Source organism: Amia ocellicauda, assembly GCF_036373705.1.
Source record: "Amia ocellicauda isolate fAmiCal2 chromosome 11 unlocalized genomic scaffold, fAmiCal2.hap1 SUPER_11_unloc_5, whole genome shotgun sequence".
Classification (NCBI taxonomy): Eukaryota; Metazoa; Chordata; class Actinopteri; order Amiiformes; family Amiidae; genus Amia; species Amia ocellicauda.
Window position 1 is genome coordinate 95,365 of NW_027102663.1, and position 25,170 is coordinate 120,534.

At 45.4% G+C, this 25,170-nt stretch overlaps 6 non-coding genes across 6 annotated transcripts; all 6 read left to right on the forward strand.

The window, feature by feature from the left end:
* Positions 1–1,161: 1,161 nt before the first annotated feature.
* Positions 1,162–1,234, forward strand: trnav-aac (transfer RNA valine (anticodon AAC)). Its single transcript has one exon. It is a non-coding gene; the product is annotated as a tRNA-Val (tRNA).
* A 3,348-nt stretch (positions 1,235–4,582) lies between these two features.
* Positions 4,583–4,655, forward strand: trnav-cac (transfer RNA valine (anticodon CAC)). The gene has a single exon. It is a non-coding gene; the product is annotated as a tRNA-Val (tRNA).
* Positions 4,656–10,806: 6,151 nt separating this feature from the next.
* trnav-aac (transfer RNA valine (anticodon AAC)) lies at positions 10,807–10,879 on the forward strand. Its single transcript has one exon. It is a non-coding gene; the product is annotated as a tRNA-Val (tRNA).
* A 3,348-nt stretch (positions 10,880–14,227) lies between these two features.
* On the forward strand, positions 14,228–14,300 carry trnav-cac (transfer RNA valine (anticodon CAC)). The gene has a single exon. It is a non-coding gene; the product is annotated as a tRNA-Val (tRNA).
* Positions 14,301–22,227: 7,927 nt separating this feature from the next.
* On the forward strand, positions 22,228–22,300 carry trnav-cac (transfer RNA valine (anticodon CAC)). The gene has a single exon. It is a non-coding gene; the product is annotated as a tRNA-Val (tRNA).
* An 872-nt stretch (positions 22,301–23,172) lies between these two features.
* On the forward strand, positions 23,173–23,245 carry trnav-aac (transfer RNA valine (anticodon AAC)). The gene has a single exon. It is a non-coding gene; the product is annotated as a tRNA-Val (tRNA).
* Positions 23,246–25,170: the final 1,925 nt, after the last annotated feature.

Consider the following 25,170-nt stretch of genomic DNA (forward strand, 5'->3'; position numbering starts at 1 on the left):
TTTATACAGTTTATGACCTCTTTCAAGAACGGCCAGTCCACGGCGTCAAACATAATTTCAGTAACCTGTTTTTCTGGATCCTCCACACCCCCTTCAATAGGGTTTGTAATCAGGGTACTGCTAAACAAAACCTTACGATCTGTAGTTAGAGATAGACTCTTCACCACTCTACCGTAGTTCTGCAAGCTTTCCCATTCACACCTTTCAAAACCCTGAGTCGGAGACTCCATTTCGCATTCTCTTGGACCCTCTTGCAAGCCTTCTAGAGTCTTATCCACAAGCCCCAGATCTCTCCAGGCCATCACCTTCAACCAGTCCTCATAAGAGTATTCAATTACCGTCTCAAAAGGTTCCAACGTACCCTCCTTCTCTCCCAAAGCAAAAAGCTCCACTCCAACATAGCTGGGATCCCTTTTAAAGCGGTAACCCCGTCGAGCCCCCCAGAACAACACCCAGGAGCGTTCAATCTTCAAATTGGTGAGTACAGGAACCCTTGCCCGGGATTGTTTCTTGCGGGGTTTCATGTTGATGTCGCTGGACATGTTGAAGAAGCGGGATGTTTCTGATGCTGAGAATTAAAGAGGTATTGCCTAAAAGCAGCGCGGGTTCTTAAATAGAGAGGAGAGTTTCGGGGCGTTGCCTTCAGAGGGGTGGGGGTATTTATGGGTGGCCTTGATGTTCAGGGTTTTATGGGTGTACACTTTCTGACGGATATGACGTAGGAATAATTAAGGAAATAACTCTACCTAAAATCACGCCCCCCAATTATGACGTAGGAATATTAATAAGCTTAGGGCATACGTCATAACAAAATAGGCCGCGCCCAAAAAACCCTACTATCTACTCTTATGTAGTTGAAGGCGCAGTATAGCTCTGATAGTCTGGTGGTGACGGAAGACCACCAGCCGTTTGAACAAGCCATTCAGCATCACCTTGTTGGGCTAAGTGCAGGCACTGTCAGAGCGCAGGGCGTCCTGCCTTTGAAAGAGTTTCCGAAGTGTCCTGATGTGCCCTTTAGCAATGCCAAACAGGTCTGTGAAAATGGCATCCTTTCGCGGCACTTCAGACGCCATCTCACAGTCTAGCCGACCTGAAATGCCTGAGCCCGTTTTACCAGCAGGCTTCAACGGTAACCGTTTGAAGCAAGACGTGGCGGTGTCAGTTTCCGTAGTGTAGCGGTTATCACGTTCGCCTAACACGCGAAAGGTCCCCGGTTCGAAACCGGGCGGAAACAGCCTGCTGTGGGCCGGCCCTTTTCGTCCTGTTTGCCCTCGTGGTTCCCCGGAGGCGGTGGGTAGCTTTTCTTCATTGGAGTGCCCGAAATCGGTGCTCTCAGAGCGTCCGTCCGTCGACAGGTTGAAATTGTAAACGCTGGTGTAGCCACTTTTAATTAAAATCTGATGATGATGATGATGATGATGTTGTTGTTGTTGTTCTTGTTGTCATCGTGGTCGCCGTCATTATTATTGTTAAAGTAAAGCAGTAGTTAGATTTGTTGCTACCGTAAGGTGTAGAAGGCACAATAGCTCTGTGATTGTCTGATGGTGGCACAAGACGAGCAGCAGCTGTTTGAACAAGCCATTGAGCATCACCTTGTTGGGGTAAGTGTAAGTCTTGTCATAGCTCAGGGCATTCTTCCTTTAAAAGAGTTTCCAAAGTGTCCTGATGTGCCCTTGAGCAATGCAATATAGGTCAGTGAAAATAGAAACCTTTATCTCACAGGCAGGCCCACGGGAAACGCCTGTGCGCGTTTTACCAGCCTGCTTCGATGGGAGCCAATCGAAACCCCAGGACAGGTTGGTTTCTGTAGTGTAGTGGCTATCATGTTCGCCTCACACGCGAGAAGTCCCTGGTTCGAAACTGGGCGGAAACAACCCGCGGTGCACGCGTGCCAGTGCCGTGTTACCCGTCCTCATCTCTCTGCCCCATGGCCGGCCGTCGTTTTCTCTTCCTCGGAGTGGCAAGAAATCCTGACCTTGAGAACAAATGATCGCAGAAGGGTAGCTTTGCGAGGCGCTGGAACTGACACTTTTAAAATCGATACATGTCGTTGCTGTTGCAATACGACCGTAGCAGGATCGGTGACATTGCTGTTACTCTTATGTAGTTGAAGGCGCAAAATAGCTCTGATAGTCTGGTGGTGACGGAAGACCACCAGCCGTTTGAACAAGCCATTCAGCATCACCTTGTTGGGCTAAGTGCAGGCACTGTCTGATCGCAGGGCGTCCTGCCTTTGAAAGAGTTTCCGAAGTATCCCGAAATCGGTGCACTCAGAGCGTCCGTCCGTCGACAGGTTGAAATTGTAAACGCTGGTGTAGCCACTTTTAATTAAAATCTGATGATGATGATGATGATGTTGTTGTTGTTCTTGTTGATGTTGTTGTTGTTGTTGTTGTTCTTGTTGTCGTCGTAGTCGCCGTCATTATTAATGTTAAAGTAAAGCAGTAGTTAGATTTGTTGCTACCGTAAGGTGCAGAAGGCACAATAGCTCTGTGATTGTCTGATGGTGGCACAAGACGAGCAGCAGCTGTTTGAACAAGCCATTGAGCATCACCTTGTTGGGGTAAGTGTAAGTCTTGTCATTGCTCAGGGCGTTCTTCCTTTGAAAGAGTTTCCAAAGTGTCCTGATGTGCCCTTGAGCAATGCAAAATAGGTCAGTGAAAATAGAAACCTTTATCTCACAGGCTGGCCCACGGGAAACGCCTGTGTGCGTTTTACCAGCCGGCTTCGATAGGAGTTATTCGAAACACCAGGACGGGTTGGTTTCCGTAGTGTAGTGGCTATCACGTTCGCCTAACGCACGAAAGGTCCCCGGTTTGAAACCGGGCGGAAAGAGCCTGCTGTGGGCCGGCCCTTTTCGTCCTGCTTGCCCTCGTGGTTCCCCAGAGGCGGTAGGTGGCTTTTCTTCATTGGAGTTCCCGAAATTGTTGGACTCAGAGCGTCCGTCCGTCGACAGGTTGAAATTGTAAACGCTGGTGTAGCCACTTTTAATTAAAATCTGATGATGATGTTATTGTTCTTGTTGTTGTTGTTGTTGTTCTTGTTTTTCTTTTTGTCGTCGTGGTCGCCGTCATTATTATTGTTAAAGTAAAGCTACCGTAAGGTGTAGAAGGCACAATAGCTCTGTGATTGTCTGATGGTGGCACAAGACGAGCAGCAGCTGTTTGAACAAGCCATTGAGCATCACCTTGTTGGGGTAAGTGTAAGTCTTGTCATAGCTCAGGGCGTTCTTCCTTTGAAAGAGTTTCCAAAGTGTCCTGATGTGTCCTTGAGCAATGCAAAATAGGTCAGTGAAAATACACTCACCTAAAGGATTATTAGGAACACCATACTAATACTATGTTTGACACCCTTTCGCCTTCAGAACTGACTTAATTCTACGTGGCATTGATTCAACAAGGTGCTGAAAGCATTCTTTAGAAATGTTGGCCCATATTGATAGGATAGCATCTTGCAGTTGATGGAGATTTGTGGGATGCACATCCAGGGCACGAAGCTCCCGTTCCACCACATCCCAAAGATGCTCTATTGGGTTGAGATCTGGTGACTGTGGGGGCCAGTTTAGTACAGTGAACTCATTGTCATGTTCAAGAAACCAATTTGAAATGATTCAACCTTTGTGACATGGTGCATTATCCTGCTGGAAGTAGCCATCAGAGGATGGGTACATGGTGGTCATAAAGGGATGGACATGGTCAGAAACAATGCTCAGGTAGGCCGTGGCATTTAAACGATGCCCAATTGGCACTAAGGAGCCTAAAGTGTGCCAAGAAAACATCCCCCACACCATTACACCACCACCACCAGCCTGCACAGTGGTAACAAGGCATGATGGATCCATGTTCTCATTCTGTTTACGTCAAATTCTGACTCTACCATCTGAATGTCTCAACAGAAATCGAGACTCATCAGACCAGGCAACAACTGTCCAATTTTGGTGAGTTTGTGCAAATTGTAGCCTCTTTTTCCTATTTGTAGTGGAGATGAGTGGTACCCGGTGGGGTCTTCTGCTGTTGTAGCCCATCCGCCTCAAGGTTGTACGTGTTGTGGCTTCACAAATGCTTTGCTGCATACCTCGGTTGTAACGAGTGGTTATTTCAGTCAAAGTTGCTCTTCTATCAGCTTGAATCAGTCGGCCCATTCTCCTCTGACCTCTAGCATCAACAAGGCATTTTCGCCCACAGGACTGCCGCATACTGGATGTTTTTCCCTTTTCACACCATTCTTTGTAAACCCTAGAAATGGTTGTGCGTGAAAATCCCAGTAACTGAGCAGATTGTGAAATACTCAGACCAGCCCGTCTGGCACCAACAACCATGCCACGCTCAAAATTGCTTAAATCACCTTTCTTTCCCATTCAGACTTTCAGTTTGGAGTTCAGGAGATTGTCTTGACCAGGACCACACCCCTAAATGCATTGAAGCAACTGCCATATGATTGGTTGGTTATTGAACAGGTGTTCCTAATAATCCTTTAGGTGAGTGTAGAAACCTTTATCTCACAGGCTGGCCCACGGGAAACGCCTGTGCGCGTTTTACCAGCCGGCTTCGATGGGAGCCATTCGAAACACCAGGACAGGTCGGTTTCCGTAGTGTAGTGGCTATCACGTTCGCCTCACACGCGAAAGGTCCCTGGTTCGAAACCGGGCGGAAACAACCCGCGGTGCATGCGTGCTAGTGCACACAGTGCTGACCACAAGTGAAGGTCTGAAGACTTTGTACTTGACGACCGCTGTAAGTGGTTTCTTGACAGTTGTTGAGCAGAAAGTTATTGATCTTCCGAGGGAAAGGTCTGAAATCCGGGGGGTTTGCATAGGAATCAAAAAATTCACCACGATGGTCCTCCCTTAGATAAATAGCCAGCCAATGTTCTCCGGGCATATTTTTAGGGTGTGTGTTGATTATGTACATTGCAGGTAAATTCTTGATCTTAAATTTAGGCAGCTGATCGCAGGCGTTGACTCCTTGAAACAGTTTCCGTGAGCCGGCAAGGGCATTCATGATGTGGTTGAGCTCTCTGGTGTTCATTTTAATAATAATCATACGGAACGTTTCTCCTCTGATTCACCTCAATAATGTTGTCAAACACAGCATACACGACCATATTTACAGTGTGTGGTAGAGGCTGCTTGAAACGCATCTCCAAACGCATATTGCCCGTCTTCATCAGTGAAATATGTTGTCCACACTCTTCGTCAGGGGTCAGGTTGAAACCGTACAGGGTGTAACCGCTGCAGTATTCCCGGCGATCGATCAGCAGAGTTTGATCCTTGAGATGGCGACCCGTAGCCAGTACTAGACTGTAATATTCACGAACCGCATTGCCGTTTTCAAAGTCAGGTTGAAAAGGTCTGGATGGAACCTGCACACCATCGACGTACAATGCTATAAATTCCGCGTTATAATGTTTAAAGTTAAAGGTGTTCTTGTTGTAAACCCCGGTAAATGCATCATTATCCACGAGACCTATAATAACCTGTTTTGGGAGCTGTCCTAGAAACAGATTTTCCTGGTTCATCACCCGTGTCCCTGCGGGGATACTGTGGACTTTCATATAGACTCTTTCGATCGGGTACTTGGCGTTTGCCGTCACTAACGCCAGCGCGTGTCCTAGTTTAACCGCCGGGGAGACGGACACTTATTTCACAAACAGCGAGGCCGATAATATGGTCAGTTTATATTTTTCCGTATCAGGGGTCATCAGACAAAAAGCACTTTTACTACGGATCATTTTAATTTTAATGTCTACCCCGTTGAGCATGAGTTTTTCTTGGAAAAATATGTCTGCATGGATATGCCCCATTAGCTCAAAGGTCCTCCCTTCTGTTGAAGAGGCCGATCTTTTTTGCAAACCCTTATTGAGTCCCTCTGGATCCTTGTCGTCCATAGCTTCCGGGATGTCTTTGAAGAGAAGGCCGGGGCTGAACTGTTTGCTTAGGGTCTCCTCACTATAATTAAGGATACACTCCATCATGACTCTATAGGGGTAAGTATTGCTGCTTTGACTAATGAGCCGATCTCCCAGGGTCACATCCACCTGTGAAAACATGGTGGCCACCGGGTAATTGATTAATTGATGACCCCAGCGTTGGCCGTCTTCTCGATTGCATCGCCATCCTAATCAGTCACTTTACAGTTCATTAAAATAAATGTGTTATTCAAATCAATATAATCCTCGCCATTGCCAGCTATAAAAAACTCCAGAGGGGCCGTGTCTGAAATTGCAGAAAGAGGGGGAATCTCTACATATATGATCTTATCTATACTCGTTTGAGTGTATGGAACTGTAAACAGATCCAGTTCTGATTTGACGCATTCTTCCGATAGACTGTTGACAAAAGACATGTTTAAAAGATGTATCCTGAGGCTCTATTTTTCTTTCTTTGAGACTTTCTTTTTGCAGGTTTTTTCTTGTGCTGCTTCCTTCTCCGAGTGTTTCCACGATATGTTGGAGAATGAGAGATTCTTCGTTTTTTGTTAGCCACGGATCTTCGTCGCCCTGGTGGACACATGCTGTTTCTTCTTTTACCCCCCCTCCTCGCCATTACCATGAGACCCGAACCCTCCTGATGCTCATGGCTAGCTGCCCGGTTCATAACATTGGTGAACACGTCACTAACAATATTTTTAGCCGCTGATTTCAAGTGGGGTCTGGCTATAGCAAAGCCTCTCTTAAGCAGGGGTACGGCCATTCTAAAGAGACCATGAAAGAGTCCTCCTAGACCGGCGCCATACATTGTGGGGGCTCCTACAAAACCGGGCAAGCCGTTCCCGGCTTGCATCTTGTAATAATCCACATAGGCGCTAGGATCTACATAACCCCTCGAGGTAGCCATTTTAATAATGTACAAACTGTTTCAGGGGTCGAAAATGTAGTTTGACAATAACTTTACTGAAGCGGAAGGGTACGTTGATATTCTGATCCGATTTTACTTCGATCGTGATGTTGTCAAATTGGGTCTTTGAGACTGGTACGTAGTGTGGCTTGTCATAAGTTATTGTGACCATGTCATTGCTTTTACCTTTAATAAGTACATTTCTCAAAAGGGGGACATAACTATCCCCGACCCTCTGGTGGGTTATGATATCCGTATACACATAAAGAGTGTAAAAGCCGCCCCACCACTTCTGAGAACCTGCTCTCTGTGTCAGAATAGATCCCAAATATACGCCCCAGTTGGCCGCTGGTTTGAATGCTAATACCTGGTTTTGACACCTTGTACACTCTGTTTTTAATAGGGTTGTAATATAGCTTGATGTTGGGGGTGCCTTCTGAGAACTGTTTATGCATCTCATCTAATATTTTATCCACATTGTCATAATAACCTCCTTGTATCGTGAATGTCCATTGACTCTTTTTAACATCATCAAAAATGGCGAAGGTGGCATCCTTATCTTGTAAAACAGCCCAAGTGTAAGGATACTGTATTTCCGCCAACCCCACTTCCCACGACCCCCTTAGATCTATAGATTTTCCAAATTGTACCGTGTAACTGGATATTTCATTTTTAGGGTATATATCGAGAGAGGCGTTACTGGGTAGAGTCACGTAGAAGCCTCCTGATTCCATCTTGAGTATCGAAAGTAATGCCCACAACACACCCGCGGGCAAGTTGTTATAAGGATTGAATATCGCAAACCTGTTGTTCCGGGACCCAACTATTGAACTTTTCAGGCCATCCAAGCCATTTCATCAACACATATTTTTTCCGGTTCTGGGTTTTTTCAGCTAATATCTTTTCAACTCTGTATACACTGTCTTTACCCACAATAATTTTTTGTAACTCGGCTTCGTAAAACGTTCCTTCTATATCCTCCCCGTCATAGTCTTTTAACCGGTACACGGGTGGGTCTCTAGCCAACTGTTCGGTAACTGTAAAATATTCGTCAGAAAATGTTTCTTCATAACCTTTGGCAAAAGTACTCCTTAGCTTTGAAACGCGAACCACATCACCGATGTTGAACTTATAAGTAGTTTTTCCCTTCTTAATAAATGGTCCGTATAATTTTTTATAGACCTTAAAAGAATTACTTTGATCAACATCTTTAGGCTTCATTTTAATACTGGTGTGATACCCTTGGTTGTAAGCATCGATAAAATCCTGAACTTTATCAAAATACTTGAACGTGTTGACCGCTGTAAAATATCTCCACATTTTGGTCTTTATGGTGCGGTTAAACCTCTCCACTACCGATGCCCTAAGCTCATTACCGGTGGTGAAATGATGTATTTTGTGTCTCTTCAGTAGATTCTGAAATTCTCTGTTGAGAAACTCTTTTCCTTTATCAGTCTGCAGTTTTTTAGGACATCGACCCTGGGACAATATATCCTCAAAGGCCCTTGTCACCGCCCGACCTGTTTTATTATGTAGAATGCGAGCCCAGGCATATTTTGATAACACATCGATACACATCAACATCAATTTGTGACCATTGTTATGTTTTGATAAATTTGACATATCGACTAGATCCATTTGCCATTGTGAGTCTATGTCAGTTGCATATACGCGGTTTCTTTTAAAGTTAATCCTGAGAGGTTTATGTAAGGTATAGGCGTCTTGTTCCCGTAACCATTCTGAAACAACCACATCATTAACCTTCACTCCGGCCTCAGCGAGTCCTCTTTGAAAACCCTTCTTACCCGCCAAACCCCCAATCTTGGCTGGGTTGTAGTATAGTTCCTGCATTTGGGGAGCTTGCCGAGTCATTCTGTCAAATAACCACACAGACCCACACTATGCGCAAAGTTTTTATACAAGGTTTTTTATTCAACTTCAGGAGAGCAGATACCCCTTTTTAGACATTTGAGAAAAGTATAACATACACAACAATTTTTTCTACGGTCCAGACAAAAAGAAATCAGATGATTGGTTACTTGATCTATATCAACAAATATACCTGTTTCTTTATCTTGTAGGCACACACCTCAGTTACATATGTAAATAAAACAACAATATGACCTATTTTAAAAGTAAACAGAGGTGTATTAAACATGCTCAGTAAAAGGTCATACAGATGTTGATGAAATGGCCTAATATCATTCTTGGCCCCCTTGAGCGCTTCATCCCAGTGTTCGTACCCCCCGGTCTTTGTTACAGCAGCCATTAACTTTTCCAGGTTTGAAAGTTGATCCTCATCGATGGTTAAATCTGTAGAGAAAAGGCTCGCGTTGGCTACTTTTCTGTCAAGCACATGGTGTAATAGCGCTCTCAGGTTAGCTGCAGAGTGTTGATGACAGAACCAGTTGCAGAAGCAGTCCAGGGTCTGAGGTCTTGGAGAGTAACCGCAGTCAAAGGGTTCCAGAGTGTATACAAAATCTGGGGAATAGAACCAGGGGTGATCCCGGGTTTGAAGAGGCCTGTAGAGCCTGTCGACGTCCGCAGCTTTCAGGTAAGACATTCTCTTTAATTTTAAACCATGATTGAATTGTTGCGCCTTTTATCCTATCTCTTCACTACGTCACGACACACCGCCCTCTTAGAAGAGAGTAGCCCCTGAGCCGTCAGACCCCCCTCCAAAACCCCACACGTCGTCTGTTTTATCATCGTCGTCGTCATTCAAGGGGGATATATAATCCATAATCCAGCATATTCTCCTTCTAACCAAATCCAGTTGCGAACATTTGGTCAAGATGTCAAAACCATCATTTATACAGTTTATGACCTCTTTCAAGAACGGCCAGTCCACGGCGTCAAACATAATTTCAGTAACCTGTTTTTCTGGATCCTCCACACCCCCTTCAATAGGGTTTGTAATCAGGGTACTGCTAAACAAAACCTTACGATCTGTAGTTAGAGATAGACTCTTCACCACTCTACCGTAGTTCTGCAAGCTTTCCCATTCACACCTTTCAAAACCCTGAGTCGGAGACTCCATTTCGCATTCTCTTGGACCCTCTTGCAAGCCTTCTAGAGTCTTATCCACAAGCCCCAGATCTCTCCAGGCCATCACCTTCAACCAGTCCTCATAAGAGTATTCAATTACCGTCTCAAAAGGTTCCAACGTACCCTCCTTCTCTCCCAAAGCAAAAAGCTCCACTCCAACATAGCTGGGATCCCTTTTAAAGCGGTAACCCCGTCGAGCCCCCCAGAACAACACCCAGGAGCGTTCAATCTTCAAATTGGTGAGTACAGGAACCCTTGCCCGGGATTGTTTCTTGCGGGGTTTCATGTTGATGTCGCTGGACATGTTGAAGAAGCGGGATGTTTCTGATGCTGAGAATTAAAGAGGTATTGCCTAAAAGCAGCGCGGGTTCTTAAATAGAGAGGAGAGTTTCGGGGCGTTGCCTTCAGAGGGGTGGGGGTATTTATGGGTGGCCTTGATGTTCAGGGTTTTATGGGTGTACACTTTCTGACGGATATGACGTAGGAATAATTAAGGAAATAACTCTACCTAAAATCACGCCCCCCAATTATGACGTAGGAATATTAATAAGCTTAGGGCATACGTCATAACAAAATAGGCCGCGCCCAAAAAACCCTACTATCTACTCTTATGTAGTTGAAGGCGCAGTATAGCTCTGATAGTCTGGTGGTGACGGAAGACCACCAGCCGTTTGAACAAGCCATTCAGCATCACCTTGTTGGGCTAAGTGCAGGCACTGTCAGAGCGCAGGGCGTCCTGCCTTTGAAAGAGTTTCCGAAGTGTCCTGATGTGCCCTTTAGCAATGCCAAACAGGTCTGTGAAAATGGCATCCTTTCGCGGCACTTCAGACGCCATCTCACAGTCTAGCCGACCTGAAATGCCTGAGCCCGTTTTACCAGCAGGCTTCAACGGTAACCGTTTGAAGCAAGACGTGGCGGTGTCAGTTTCCGTAGTGTAGCGGTTATCACGTTCGCCTAACACGCGAAAGGTCCCCGGTTCGAAACCGGGCGGAAACAGCCTGCTGTGGGCCGGCCCTTTTCGTCCTGTTTGCCCTCGTGGTTCCCCGGAGGCGGTGGGTAGCTTTTCTTCATTGGAGTGCCCGAAATCGGTGCTCTCAGAGCGTCCGTCCGTCGACAGGTTGAAATTGTAAACGCTGGTGTAGCCACTTTTAATTAAAATCTGATGATGATGATGATGATGATGTTGTTGTTGTTGTTCTTGTTGTCATCGTGGTCGCCGTCATTATTATTGTTAAAGTAAAGCAGTAGTTAGATTTGTTGCTACCGTAAGGTGTAGAAGGCACAATAGCTCTGTGATTGTCTGATGGTGGCACAAGACGAGCAGCAGCTGTTTGAACAAGCCATTGAGCATCACCTTGTTGGGGTAAGTGTAAGTCTTGTCATAGCTCAGGGCATTCTTCCTTTAAAAGAGTTTCCAAAGTGTCCTGATGTGCCCTTGAGCAATGCAATATAGGTCAGTGAAAATAGAAACCTTTATCTCACAGGCAGGCCCACGGGAAACGCCTGTGCGCGTTTTACCAGCCTGCTTCGATGGGAGCCAATCGAAACCCCAGGACAGGTTGGTTTCTGTAGTGTAGTGGCTATCATGTTCGCCTCACACGCGAGAAGTCCCTGGTTCGAAACTGGGCGGAAACAACCCGCGGTGCACGCGTGCCAGTGCCGTGTTACCCGTCCTCATCTCTCTGCCCCATGGCCGGCCGTCGTTTTCTCTTCCTCGGAGTGGCAAGAAATCCTGACCTTGAGAACAAATGATCGCAGAAGGGTAGCTTTGCGAGGCGCTGGAACTGACACTTTTAAAATCGATACATGTCGTTGCTGTTGCAATACGACCGTAGCAGGATCGGTGACATTGCTGTTACTCTTATGTAGTTGAAGGCGCAAAATAGCTCTGATAGTCTGGTGGTGACGGAAGACCACCAGCCGTTTGAACAAGCCATTCAGCATCACCTTGTTGGGCTAAGTGCAGGCACTGTCTGATCGCAGGGCGTCCTGCCTTTGAAAGAGTTTCCGAAGTATCCCGAAATCGGTGCACTCAGAGCGTCCGTCCGTCGACAGGTTGAAATTGTAAACGCTGGTGTAGCCACTTTTAATTAAAATCTGATGATGATGATGATGATGTTGTTGTTGTTCTTGTTGATGTTGTTGTTGTTGTTGTTGTTCTTGTTGTCGTCGTAGTCGCCGTCATTATTAATGTTAAAGTAAAGCAGTAGTTAGATTTGTTGCTACCGTAAGGTGCAGAAGGCACAATAGCTCTGTGATTGTCTGATGGTGGCACAAGACGAGCAGCAGCTGTTTGAACAAGCCATTGAGCATCACCTTGTTGGGGTAAGTGTAAGTCTTGTCATTGCTCAGGGCGTTCTTCCTTTGAAAGAGTTTCCAAAGTGTCCTGATGTGCCCTTGAGCAATGCAAAATAGGTCAGTGAAAATAGAAACCTTTATCTCACAGGCTGGCCCACGGGAAACGCCTGTGTGCGTTTTACCAGCCGGCTTCGATAGGAGTTATTCGAAACACCAGGACGGGTTGGTTTCCGTAGTGTAGTGGCTATCACGTTCGCCTAACGCACGAAAGGTCCCCGGTTTGAAACCGGGCGGAAAGAGCCTGCTGTGGGCCGGCCCTTTTCGTCCTGCTTGCCCTCGTGGTTCCCCAGAGGCGGTAGGTGGCTTTTCTTCATTGGAGTTCCCGAAATTGTTGGACTCAGAGCGTCCGTCCGTCGACAGGTTGAAATTGTAAACGCTGGTGTAGCCACTTTTAATTAAAATCTGATGATGATGTTATTGTTCTTGTTGTTGTTGTTGTTGTTCTTGTTTTTCTTTTTGTCGTCGTGGTCGCCGTCATTATTATTGTTAAAGTAAAGCTACCGTAAGGTGTAGAAGGCACAATAGCTCTGTGATTGTCTGATGGTGGCACAAGACGAGCAGCAGCTGTTTGAACAAGCCATTGAGCATCACCTTGTTGGGGTAAGTGTAAGTCTTGTCATAGCTCAGGGCGTTCTTCCTTTGAAAGAGTTTCCAAAGTGTCCTGATGTGTCCTTGAGCAATGCAAAATAGGTCAGTGAAAATACACTCACCTAAAGGATTATTAGGAACACCATACTAATACTATGTTTGACACCCTTTCGCCTTCAGAACTGACTTAATTCTACGTGGCATTGATTCAACAAGGTGCTGAAAGCATTCTTTAGAAATGTTGGCCCAAATTGATAGGATAGCATCTTGCAGTTGATGGAGATTTGTGGGATGCACATCCAGGGCACGAAGCTCCCGTTCCACCACATCCCAAAGATGCTCTATTGGGTTGAGATCTGGTGACTGTGGGGGCCAGTTTAGTACAGTGAACTCATTGTCATGTTCAAGAAACCAATTTGAAATGATTCAACCTTTGTGACATGGTGCATTATCCTGCTGGAAGTAGCCATCAGAGGATGGGTACATGGTGGTCATAAAGGGATGGACATGGTCAGAAACAATGCTCAGGTAGGCCGTGGCATTTAAACGATGCCCAATTGGCACTAAGGAGCCTAAAGTGTGCCAAGAAAACATCCCCCACACCATTACACCACCACCACCAGCCTGCACAGTGGTAACAAGGCATGATGGATCCATGTTCTCATTCTGTTTACGTCAAATTCTGACTCTACCATCTGAATGTCTCAACAGAAATCGAGACTCATCAGACCAGGCAACAACTGTCCAATTTTGGTGAGTTTGTGCAAATTGTAGCCTCTTTTTCCTATTTGTAGTGGAGATGAGTGGTACCCGGTGGGGTCTTCTGCTGTTGTAGCCCATCCGCCTCAAGGTTGTACGTGTTGTGGCTTCACAAATGCTTTGCTGCATACCTCGGTTGTAACGAGTGGTTATTTCAGTCAAAGTTGCTCTTCTATCAGCTTGAATCAGTCGGCCCATTCTCCTCTGACCTCTAGCATCAACAAGGCATTTTCGCCCACAGGACTGCCGCATACTGGATGTTTTTCCCTTTTCACACCATTCTTTGTAAACCCTAGAAATGGTTGTGCGTGAAAATCCCAGTAACTGAGCAGATTGTGAAATACTCAGACCAGCCCGTCTGGCACCAACAACCATGCCACGCTCAAAATTGCTTAAATCACCTTTCTTTCCCATTCAGACTTTCAGTTTGGAGTTCAGGAGATTGTCTTGACCAGGACCACACCCCTAAATGCATTGAAGCAACTGCCATATGATTGGTTGGTTATTGAACAGGTGTTCCTAATAATCCTTTAGGTGAGTGTAGAAACCTTTATCTCACAGGCTGGCCCACGGGAAACGCCTGTGCGCGTTTTACCAGCCGGCTTCGATGGGAGCCATTCGAAACACCAGGACAGGTCGGTTTCCGTAGTGTAGTGGCTATCACGTTCGCCTCACACGCGAAAGGTCCCTGGTTCGAAACCGGGCGGAAACAACCCGCGGTGCATGCGTGCTAGTGCACACAGTGCTGACCACAAGTGAAGGTCTGAAGACTTTGTACTTGACGACCGCTGTAAATGGTTTCTTGACAGTTGTTGAGCAGAAAGTTATTGATCTTCCGAGGGAAAGGTCTGAAATCCGGGGGGTTTGCATAGGAATCAAAAAATTCACCATGGTGGTCCTCCCTTAGATAAATAGCCAGCCAATGTTCTCCGGGCATATTTTTAGGGTGTGTGTTGATTATGTACATTGCAGGTAAATTCTTGATCTTAAATTTAGGCAGCTGATCGCAGGCGTAGACTCCTTGAAACAGTTTCCGTGAGCCGGCCAGGGCATTCATGATGTGGTTGAGCTCTCTGGTGTTCATTTTAATAATAATCATACGGAACGTTTCTCCTCTGATTCACCTCAATAATGTTGTCAAACACAGCATACACGACCATATTTACAGTGTGTGGTAGAGGCTGCTTGAAACGCATCTCCAAACGCATATTGCCCGTCTTCATCAGTGAAATATGTTGTCCACACTCTTCGTCAGGGGTCAGGTTAAAACCATACAGGGTGTAACCGCTGCAGTATTCCCGGCGATCGATCAGCAGAGTTTGATCCTTGAGATGGCGACCCGTAGCCAGTACTAGACTGTAATATTCACGAACCGCATTGCCGTTTTCAAAGTCAGGTTGAAAAGGTCTGGATGGAACCTGCACACCATCGACGTACAATGCTATAAATTCCGCGTTATAATGTTTAAAGTTAAAGGTGTTCTTGTTGTAAACCCCGGTAAATGCATCATTATCCACGAGACCTATAATAACCTGTTTTGGGAGCTGTCCTAGAAACAGATTTTCCTGGTTCATCACCCGTGTCCCTGCGGGGATACTGTGGACTTTCATATAGACTCTTTCGATCGGGTACTTGGCGTTTGCCGTCACTAACGCCAGCGCGTGTCCTAGTTTAACCGCCGGGGAGACGGACACTTATTTCACAAACAGCGAGGCCGATAATATGGTCAGTTTATATTTTTCCGTATCAGGGGTCATCAGACAAAAAGCACTTTTACTACGGATCATTTTAATTTTAATGTCTACCCCGTTGAGCATGAGTTTTTCTTGGAAAAATATGTCTGCATGGATATGCCCCATTAGCTCAAAGGTCCTCCCTTCTGTTGAAGAGGCCGATCTTTTTTGCAAACCCTTATTGAGTCCCTCTGGATCCTTGTCGTCCATAGCTTCCGGGATGTCTTTGAAGAGAAGGCCGGGGCTGAACTGTTTGCTTAGGGTCTCCTCACTATAATTAAGGATACACTCCATCATGACTCTATAGGGGTAAGTATTGCTGCTTTGACTAATGAGCCGATCTCCCAGGGTCACATCCACCTGTGAAAACATGGTGGCCACCGGGTAATTGATTAATTGATGACCCCAGCGTTGGCCGTCTTCTCGATTGCATCGCCATCCTAATCAGTCACTTTACAGTTCATTAAAATAAATGTGTTATTCAAATCAATATAATCCTCGCCATTGCCAGCTATAAAAAACTCCAGAGGGGCCGTGTCTGAAATTGCAGAAAGAGGGGGAATCTCTACATATATGATCTTATCTATACTCGTTTGAGTGTATGGAACTGTAAACAGATCCAGTTCTGATTTGACGCATTCTTCCGATAGACTGTTGACAAAAGACATGTTTAAAAGATGTATCCTGAGGCTCTATTTTTCTTTCTTTGAGACTTTCTTTTTGCAGGTTTTTTCTTGTGCTGCTTCCTTCTCCGAGTGTTTCCACGATATGTTGGAGAATGAGAGATTCTTCGTTTTTTGTTAGCCACGGATCTTCGTCGCCCTGGTGGACACATGCTGTTTCTTCTTTTACCCCCCCTCCTCGCCATTACCATGAGACCCGAACCCTCCTGATGCTCATGGCTAGCTGCCCGGTTCATAACATTGGTGAACACGTCACTAACAATATTTTTAGCCGCTGATTTCAAGTGGGGTCTGGCTATAGCAAAGCCTCTCTTAAGCAGGGGTACGGCCATTCTAAAGAGACCATGAAAGAGTCCTCCTAGACCGGCGCCATACATTGTGGGGGCTCCTACAAAACCGGGCAAGCCGTTCCCGGCTTGCATCTTGTAATAATCCACATAGGCGCTAGGATCTACATAACCCCTCGAGGTAGCCATTTTAATAATGTACAAACTGTTTCAGGGGTCGAAAATGTAGTTTGACAATAACTTTACTGAAGCGGAAGGGTACGTTGATATTCTGATCCGATTTTACTTCGATCGTGATGTTGTCAAATTGGGTCTTTGAGACTGGTACGTAGTGTGGCTTGTCATAAGTAATTGTGACCATGTCATTGCTTTTACCTTTAATAAGTACATTTCTCAAAAGGGGGACATAACTATCCCCGACCCTCTGGTGGGTTATGATATCCGTATACACATAAAGAGTGTAAAAGCCGCCCCACCACTTCTGAGAACCTGCTCTCTGTGTCAGAATAGATCCCAAATATACGCCCCAGTTGGCCGCTGGTTTGAATGCTAATACCTGGTTTTGACACCTTGTACACTCTGTTTTTAATAGGGTTGTAATATAGCTTGATGTTGGGGGTGCCTTCTGAGAACTGTTTATGCATCTCATCTAATATTTTATCCACATTGTCATAATAACCTCCTTGTATCGTGAATGTCCATTGACTCTTTTTAACATCATCAAAAATGGCGAAGGTGGCATCCTTATCTTGTAAAACAGCCCAAGTGTAAGGATACTGTATTTCCGCCAACCCCACTTCCCACGACCCCCTTAGATCTATAGATTTTCCAAATTGTACCGTGTAACTGGATATTTCATTTTTAGGGTATATATCGAGAGAGGCGTTACTGGGTAGAGTCACGTAGAAGCCTCCTGATTCCATCTTGAGTATCGAAAGTAATGCCCACAACACACCCGCGGGCAAGTTGTTATAAGGATTGAATATCGCAAACCTGTTGTTCCGGGACCCAACTATTGAACTTTTCAGGCCATCCAAGCCATTTCATCAACACATATTTTTTCCGGTTCTGGGTTTTTTCAGCTAATATCTTTTCAACTCTGTATACACTGTCTTTACCCACAATAATTTTTTGTAACTCGGCTTCGTAAAACGTTCCTTCTATATCCTCCCCGTCATAGTCTTTTAACCGGTACACGGGTGGGTCTCTAGCCAACTGTTCGGTAACTGTAAAATATTCGTCAGAAAATGTTTCTTCATAACCTTTGGCAAAAGTACTCCTTAGCTTTGAAACGCGAACCACATCACCGATGTTGAACTTATAAGTAGTTTTTCCCTTCTTAATAAATGGTCCGTATAATTTTTTATAGACCTTAAAAGAATTACTTTGATCAACATCTTTAGGCTTCATTTTAATACTGGTGTGATACCCTTGGTTGTAAGCATCGATAAAATCCTGAACTTTATCAAAATACTTGAACGTGTTGACCGCTGTAAAATATCTCCACATTTTGGTCTTTATGGTGCGGTTAAACCTCTCCACTACCGATGCCCTAAGCTCATTACCGGTGGTGAAATGATGTATTTTGTGTCTCTTCAGTAGATTCTGAAATTCTCTGTTGAGAAACTCTTTTCCTTTATCAGTCTGCAGTTTTTTAGGACATCGACCCTGGGACAATATATCCTCAAAGGCCCTTGTCACCGCCCGACCTGTTTTATTATGTAGAATGCGAGCCCAGGCATATTTTGATAACACATCGATACACATCAACATCAATTTGTGACCATTGTTATGTTTTGATAAATTTGACATATCGACTAGATCCATTTGCCATTGTGAGTCTATGTCAGTTGCATATACGCGGTTTCTTTTAAAGTTAATCCTGAGAGGTTTATGTAAGGTATAGGCGTCTTGTTCCCGTAACCATTCTGAAACAACCACATCATTAACCTTCACTCCGGCCTCAGCGAGTCCTCTTTGAAAACCCTTCTTACCCGCCAAACCCCCAATCTTGGCTGGGTTGTAGTATAGTTCCTGCATTTGGGGAGCTTGCCGAGTCATTCTGCCAAATAACCACACAGACCCACACTATGCGCAAAGTTTTTATACAAGGTTTTTTATTCAACTTCAGGAGAGCAGATACCCCTTTTTAGACATTTGAGAAAAGTATAACATACACAACAATTTTTTCTACGGTCCAGACAAAAAGAAATCAGATGATTGGTTACTTGATCTATATCAACAAATATACCTGTTTCTTTATCTTGTAGGCACACACCTCAGTTACATATGTAAATAAAACAACAATATGACCTATTTTAAAAGTAAACAGAGGTGTATTAAACATGCTCAGTAAAAGGTCATACAGATGTTGATGAAATGGCCTAATATCATTCTTGGCCCCCTTGAGCGCTTCATCCCAGTGTTCGTACCCCCCGGTCTTTGTTACAGCAGCCATTCACTTTTCCAGGTTTGAAAGTTGATCCTCATCGATGGTTAAATCTGTAGAGAAAAGGCTCGCGTTGGCTACTTTTCTGTCAAGCACATGGTGTAATAGCGCTCTCAGGTTAGCTGCAGAGTGTTGATGACAGAACCAGTTGCAGAAGCAGTCCAGAACATTCCCCATGTTCAAAGTCCCTTAGTTCAGGTCAGAGTCTGAATCAGTGGCGTAGATGTCGAATTCTTCGTCGCTGCCCCCAGCTTTAACTTCTTTACGGAAGAAATAAGCTTTTAGCTTGCCAGCGGTTTTTCTACTCGGCTCATCCAGGTCATTGAGCAGCTGCCCAAGTTTCTCTATTATAAACGGCTCCTTTTTCAGCTCCAGCAAAATCTCATCTATGATTTTCTGGACTTGTCCCACAGTGACATGTATGTGGGAGTAAGAGAGCGCCTTGATTAGTGCCGGTTTCAGCCACGGTTTGTTCAGTCTTCTGTAAAACACATTGAAATAGAACAGGAAATAGTAACGGTCTGGTTCAAACAAACAACTGTGTCTCAACTGACTGGGGTGATTCACTTCACACCCCCGACAGACTTCTTTCAGAGCTCGGTCGATGAGAGCACTCAGAATATACACCAGGGTGCTTTTAACCACTCTGCTTACTTGGTCACATACCCCGGGCATAAATCCTGCGTCTTCATCACGCCCCCGGGACAGTCCGATGCTCATTGGGTCGCCTGGTGGTTTGTGGGGTGTTTCTCCATCCATTGGACTGACCCCCTCCTGAGACGCACAGACGGTAGACAGTTCGGCAAAATCGAGGCCCTCCATGAGCTCCAGAGGCTGGGGATCCCCGAGACTCATTTGGACATCCATCGCACCGCATGTTGTTTCGTCCTGAGGGACCGGGGTCTGAGGTCTTGGAGAGTAACCACAGTCAAAGGGTTCCAGAGTGTATACAAAATCTGGGGAATAGAACCAGGGGTGATCCCGGGTTTGAAGAGGCCTGTAGAGCCTGTCGACGTCCGCAGCTTTCGGGTAAGACATTCTCTTTAATTTTAAACCATGAATGAATTGTTGCACCTTTTATCCTATCTCTTCACTACGTCACGACACACCGCCCTCTTAGAAGAGAGTAGCCCCTGAGCCGTCAGACCCCCCTCCAAAACCCCACACGTCGTCTGTCGTAGTTCTGCAAGCTTTCCCATTCACACCTTTCAAAACCCTGAGTCGGAGACTCCATTTCGCATTCTCTTGGACCCTCTTGCAAGCCTTCTAGAGTCTTATCCACAAGCCCCAGATCTCTCCAGGCCATCACCTTCAACCAGTCCTCATAAGAGTATTCAATTACCGTCTCAAAAGGTTCCAACGTACCCTCCTTCTCTCCCAAAGCAAGAAGCTCCACTCCAACATAGCTGGGATCCCTTTTAAAGCGGTAACCCCGTCGAGCCCCCCAGAACAACACCCAGGAGCGTTCAATCTTCAAATTGGTGAGTACAGGAACCCTTGCCCGGGATTGTTTCTTGCGGGGTTTCATGTTGATGTCGCTGGACATGTTGAAGAAGCGGGATGTTTCAGAAGCTGAGAATTGAAGAGGTATTGCCTAAAAGAAGCGCGGGTTCTTAAATAGAGAGGAGAGTTTCGGGGCGTTGCCTTCAGAGGGGTGGGGGTATTTATGGGTGGCCTTGTTGTTCAGGGTTTTATGGGTGTACACTTTCTGACGGATATGACGTAGGAATAATTAAGGAAATAACTCTACCTAAAATCACGCCCCCCAATTATGACGTAGGAATATTAATAAGCTTAGGGCATACGTCATAACAAAATAGGCCGCGCCCAAAAAACCCTACTATCTACTCTTATGTAGTTGAAGGCGCAGTATAGCTCTCATAGTCTGGTGGTGACGGAAGACCTCCAGCCGTTTGAACAAGCCATTCAGCATCACCTTGTTGGGCTAAGTGCAGGCACTGTCAGAGCGCAGGGCGACCTGCCTTTGATAGAGTTTCCTAAGTGTCCCGAAATCGGTGCACTCAGAGCGTCCGTCCGTCGACAGGTTGAAATTGTAAACGCTGGTGTAGCCACTTTTAATTAAAATATGATGATGATGATGATGATGTTGTTGTTCTTGTTCTTGTTCTTGTTGTTGTTGTTGTTCTTGTTTTTCTTGTTGTCGTCGTGGTCGCCGTCATTATTATTGTTAAAGTAAAGCAGTAGTTAGATTTGTAGCTACCGTAAGGTGTAGAAGGCACAATAGCTCTGTGATTGTCTGATGGTGGCACAAGACGAGCAGCAGCTGTTTGAACAAGCCATTGAGCATCACCTTGTTGGGGTAAGTGCAGGCACTGTCAGAGCGCAGGGCGTCCTGCCTTTGAAAGAGTTTCCAAAGTGTCCTGATGTGCCCTTTAGCAATGCAAAATAGGTCAGTGAAAATAGAAACCTTTATCTCACAGGCTGGCCCACGGGAAACGCCTGTGCGCGTTTTATCAGCCTGCTTCGATGGAAGCCATTCGAAACACCAGGACGGGTCGTTTTCCGTAGTGTAGTGGCTATCACGTTTGCCTCACACGCGAAAGGTCCCCGGTTCGAAACCGGGCGGAAACAACCCGCGGTGCACGCGTGCCAGTGCCATGTTACCCGTCGCCTTCTCTCTGCCCCAAGGCCGGCCGTCGTTTTCTCTTCCTCGGAGTGGCAAGAAATCCTGACCTTAAAAACAAACGATCGCAGAAGGGTAGCTTTGCGAGGCGCTGGAACTCACACTTTTAAAATCGATACATGTTGTAGCTGTTACAATACGACCGTAGCAGGATCAGCGACATTGCTGTTACTCTTATGTAGTCGAAGGCGCAGTATAGCTCTGATAGTCTGGTGGTGACGGAAGACCTCCAGCCGTTTGAACAAGCCATTCAGCATCACCTTGTTGGGCTAAGTGCAGGCACTGTCAGAGCGCAGGGCGACCTGCCTTTGATAGAGTTTCCTAAGTGTCCCGAAATCGGTGCACTCAGAGCGTCCGTCCGTCGACAGGTTGAAATTGTAAACGCTGGTGTAGCCACTTTTAATTAAAATATGATGATGATGATGATGATGTTGTTGTTCTTGTTCTTGTTCTTGTTGTTGTTGTTGTTCTTGTTTTTCTTGTTGTCGTCGTGGTCGCCGTCATTATTATTGTTAAAGTAAAGCAGTAGTTAGATTTGTAGCTACCGTAAGGTGTAGAAGGCACAATAGCTCTGTGATTGTCTGATGGTGGCACAAGACGAGCAGCAGCTGTTTGAACAAGCCATTGAGCATCACCTTGTTGGGGTAAGTGTAAGTCTTGTCATAGCTCAGGGCGTTCTTCCTTTGAAAGAGTTTCCAAAGTGTCCTGATGTGCCCTTGAGCAATGCAAAATAGGTCAGTGAAAATAGAAACCTTTATCTCACAGGCTGGCCCACGGGAAACCCCTGTGCGCGTTTTACCAGCCGGCTTCGATGGGAGCCATTTGAAACACCAGGACGGGTCGGTTTCCGTAGTGTAGTGGCTATCACGTGCGCCTCACACGCGAAAGGTCCCTGGTTCGAAACCGGGCGGAAACAACCCGCGGTGCACGCGTGCCAGTGCCGTGTTACCCGTCGCCATCTCTCTGCTCCAAGGCCGGCCGTCGTTTTCTCTTCCTCGGAGTGGCAAGAAATCCTGACCTTGAGAACAAACGATCGCAGAAGGGTAGCTTTGTGAGGCACTGGAACTGACACTTTTAAAATCGATACATGTTGTTGCTGTTACAATACGACCGTAGCAGGATCGGCGACATTGCTGTTACTCTTATCTAGTTGAAGGCGCAGTATAGCTCTGATAGTCTGGTGGTGACGGAAGACCACCAGCCGTTTGAACAAGCCATTCAGCATCACCTTGTTGGGCTAAACGCAGGCACTGTCAGAGCGCAGGTCGTCCTGCCTTTGAAAGAGTTTCCGAAGTGTCCCGAAATCGGTGCACTCAGAGCGTCCGTCCGTCGACAGGTTGAAATTGTAAACGCTGGTGTAGCCACTTTTAATTAAAATCTGATGATGATGATGTTGTTGTTGTTATTCTTGTTGTCGTCGTAGTCGCCGTCATTATTAATGTTAAAGTAAAGCAGTAGTTAGATTTGTTGCTACCGTAAGGTGTAGAAGGCACAATAGCTCTGATAGTCTGGTGGTGAAGGAAGACCACCAGACGTTTGAACAAGCCATTCAGCATCACCTTGTTGGGCTAAGTGCAGGCACTGTCAGAGCGCAGGGCGTCCTGCCTTTAAAAGAGTTTCCGAAGTGTCCTGATGTGCCCTTTAGCAATGCCAAACAGGTTAGTGAAAATGGCATCCTTTCGCCGCACTTCAGACGACATCTCACAGCCTAGCCGACCTGAAACACCTGAGCCCGTTTTACCAGCAGGCTTTAACGGTAACCATTTGAAGCAAGAGGCAGCTGTGTCAGTTTCCGTAGTGTAGCGGTTATCACGTTCGCCTAACGCGCGAAAGGTCCCCGGTTCGAAACCGGGCGGAAACAGCCTACTGTGGGCTGGCCCTTTTCGTCATGCTTGCCCTCGTGGTTCCCCGGAGGCGGTGGGTGTCTTTTCTTCATTGGAGTGCCCGCAATCGATGCACTCAGAGCGTCCGTCCGTCGACAGGTTGAAATTGTAAACGCTGGTGTAGCCACTTTTAATTAAAATCTGATGATGATGATGATGATGATGTTGTTGTTGTTGTTCTTGTTGTTGTTGTTCTTGTTGTCATCGTGGTCGCCGTCATTATTATTGTTAAAGTAAAGCAGTAGTTAGATTTGTTGCTACCGTAAGGTGTAGAAGACAACAGTTGGTATGGCGTGTGATATCAAAACATTCAGAATACTTTTAACCTATATAATTTATAAGCTTTGTAAAATAAACCCAAATATCTCTTTTGCGGGGATAAACGCTGTTCTGAGTAGTTTGTGACTTGTTTAATACCAAACAAAGCATCGCTATTAAAAAAAAAAAAAAATCACTGTAAAAGCGCTAGTTATTTTAGATCTTTATAGTTATTTTCTAGGCTCAGGTTGTTTTTTAGTGCTTATAAAGGCCTGAAATATTCTTAGTGGTTGTTGACTATAGGTCTTGATGCTTAAAAATGTTTTTTTGAGAGACCAAAAGGTTCTAATAAAAGTTTAGAGTAGAGAGGAGAGAGATCGTCTCCATCTTGGTTTCTATTTGAAATTTGATGCAGTGTCATTTTATTGGTTGGTTTTGATATGTTAATTGGTAACAGGGCGGCACAAAGGCCAGACCAGAACAATGCCTTACAAGCAGATCCGGCATGTGGCCATCAGTATAAGTATGAAGGTCTGGTCTTCAGCTCGACAGACTCATACTTACCTTTCGATTTAAGACTAAAGATCAACAATGTCCGGAAACAACATCAGCGATTCGATTTAAACGAGTTTTTAGGCAAGTCTTCAGATTATTTTCATTGACTCAGAGCGTGTTGTGTGCATGTATTGTAAATAAGGCTATAACATCTGTTTTAAGTTCTGTAAAATTATTTTTCAGCCAGTCAACAGGAGTTCATTTCCAACGCTGAGGAGATCATCTGGAACAACGACGGTAAGAATTTTGTGTTTGCGCTCATGGGTTCTTATGCATGGGTGTGTGTGGTTTTGAAGCGGCTCATTAGAGTTATGAAAACGTTTTAATATATATTAATGCCGGTCTCTTTAATTACACAGAAACTATCGAAAGGCCTGTGATTAATGTCTCCGAGGATCGACCAAGAGAAGTGGTTATCCCTAGACAGGCTGTCTGCCGACCGGGTAAGAACTAAACCCCTGTTTGTTTGTATAACGATTCTGTAAGATGTTTGAGTCCAGTTTTGTTAATTTAAAAAAATTATCCTGTCTAACAGTATTAAGAAATGTGGTTCGAGACAACGAAAGGCCTTCCACATCGAGGGCTTGTTTCGTTTTACCTTCGAGAACCGTAACCTTTCAAGAATCTGAAAGGCCGTCAGCCCCGGTATCTGATAGCTGTGAGTATATATCTGCAGCCTGTTAGAGGTTAAAGCTTTTTATAAAGCGGTGTGGTTAAAGGTTAAACATGTCTCTTACCTTCACAGCGGTGCAAAAAGCTAAACCAGCCGAAAAACATAAGAAACGATTATTCTGTGGAGGTAAGTAAGATCTTTCAAACTTTAATGTTTTTAAAAGGGCTTTGTTTGCCCGTTGAGGGCTAATATTTAAGCGATGGGTGACCGTTTCCTGTAGGGCGGGGGGTTCTGGGAAAGATCTTTAGAAGTCCGGACAGGTCTAGGCTTGTTTCTGGGGAACGTGTTTAGAAATGACCGATTGCCGTACCGTCTGGTTAGGAAGTAAAGCCGTCCGAAAGGGTTTAGTAAGTTGTTTGGCTTATCTCCCGCTATTATACTTCTGTTTTAAAGTGGTTGTAGGAAAAGGCTTGAAGG